Below are 2,299 nucleotides of genomic sequence, written 5' to 3' on the forward strand. Positions count from 1 at the left end.
AGGGTGACGTATTTCACAACTTCCTGTGTTACACAAACTCAGTGATGACCAATTTTGCCTGTACCAGAAACAAGCCAGCTCCGAAATTCTCAAGAATTCTAGGATTCTAAAAATAGTACCGTTCACGCGTGAACGGTTGGTCTTGCTGGTAAACCGGCGGCTTGGGTCACTCTGTTTCAACGCTTCGCTTCACTACGCTTCAATATTTAGGCTGCCTTTTCAGGCGGCCACCGAGTGCACTTTATGCAAATGACTTGTGTAATATTGTTCCACCACGATTGGTTCTGGTGTATCACGTGGTTCATGAATATTAAAACTTGTTTATTGAATCAAGCTTTGACAAGTGTACTTGGTGGCTGCTTTGAAACTCAACAAAGCCTACTCCCCTTTCACAAACACTTCCCCGTCATAGCGGGTTTTCCCGATTGACAAAAATTCTTATTACACACTCAGACTATTTGTTCTCCAGTGCCCAATTGCATAAGAATATTCTGGTGATGAATAAACGCGCTTTGTGTCATTAGCATCTAAAGATTTCTTGTTTACAATAGTTGTGTTGATCTGATGAAGCGCGGAACTGATCTTAGGGTTGTCATGGTGAAACACTCGCTTCTGAAACAGTGCTTCCTTGTAGTTATCATGCGATATGCTCGACTTTACAACCTGTTTGCTTACACCCTTTGCTTTTTTAACCACCCCTTTCTCACTTGCAACACTGTACATCTTTGCACGCAATCCAACATACTCCTTAATTATCTTCCCATTCATTTCATCTTTCATCTTTCCAATAACCTTCTTGTTAACATTTGAGTGCAATGGTGATTCTTTAGGGTAGTCGCAAGTGTCATAAAAAGAATCTTTTCCTTTTACTGCAGGACTTTCAGCTTCTAGATCTTTGTAAATGTCATCCGCTGGAATGTCAAGTAAGAATGAATCTGTGTCTGTGTAAAGTACTCTCGATTTGGGATATCTTGGTTTCAAATAATCATACAAAAACTCAAGCATCAACAGTTTTGACAACTCTAGCACAGTAAAGCCTATGAATACTGGTTTGTCAAGCTTGACTACAAGTTTTTTCATTAAGATACCATACAGCTGTTCATGAAAGTATTTAAAGTCTTGATACTGTGGTTTGGATGTCAGCTTGATGGCCTCATTTTCTCTTGTAACAAGTCTAACATCCTTTCTCTTGTGTGGGTTTTCCATTGTCTTACCAAAGCAACTGTTGTTCATCAGTTTAAAAAAGTCTTTCTCTGATGCATCAGCGGCTTTGGTTCTCAGTTCTGTGTTTTTCATGATGTAAGGTTTCATAAACTGTTCTTGATCAAATAAAATTATACGATGAACAGCCTTCAAAATTAATCCATGTCTAATGTAAAACTGTAACAGTCTGTAGTGACACACATACTTCTTTTTGTGAAACAGATTGGGCACCAGCTTTGGAGGTTCTCTCAGCCGCTAAAGGATAATCATTATGTAGATCATGAAGTGATAGTGGATAGTCTAAGTCAACTTCTAGTATCCATCCCTTTCGACTGTCTGGGCCTGCTTTTAATATTGTCAGCACAACACACTGTGAAAATGGTCCTGAATAGATCTTAAAGTTCCGAAGTGGAAGCGTCTGACACATTGCCCAACCATACAAATTGTTTGCATCTAGATACATGATGTAATTAGAAGGTTTCATAGGATCAAAGTCGTCCAAGTATTTGTTGTTGGCTTTGCAGTAATTGTGTGAAGCCATACTGATTCCTCCACGTAGTCCATTTTCAATCATCTGAAGTGTAGGTAGATCTGATAGCAAGTCAATCTTTACTCCTGTAAATCTAAGAAATGCATCCCAGCTCATGCCTGGTGCAGATATGTAATGTGAAGGATCTAGATTGTAGTGCTTCATACATGTTCTTCTGTAATTCTCAAATATATCTGCAAGTAAACAAACATCAGCCAACAAATATTGATCATGATAATCACCCATTGTATTACATCCTAATTTATTCCATGCAGTCTTAGCGTGTTCATAGTCTTCGTCACTTATACCTTTACCCTTCAGCCGTGAGAAGTAAGCATCCTTTGGTGGTAACTCATCTTCATCAAACCTCTCCCACGAATCCATGTATTCATATGGATAGACTCCCTTTCTAACTAAGTCACTGTCAAAGTACTTACATGTGATTGGGAAAGCAGTTAGTGATGAAGATAAAGACTCAAGTGTTCCCATCAGATGTTGAGCAGAATCGTAGAAGTATAAACTATTCAGAGTAAAGGCCATGTACTTTTCTGAAGACTGCGCAATGCA

This window comes from Littorina saxatilis, linkage group LG8, assembly GCF_037325665.1.
Source record: "Littorina saxatilis isolate snail1 linkage group LG8, US_GU_Lsax_2.0, whole genome shotgun sequence".
NCBI classification, from domain to species: Eukaryota; Metazoa; Mollusca; class Gastropoda; order Littorinimorpha; family Littorinidae; genus Littorina; species Littorina saxatilis.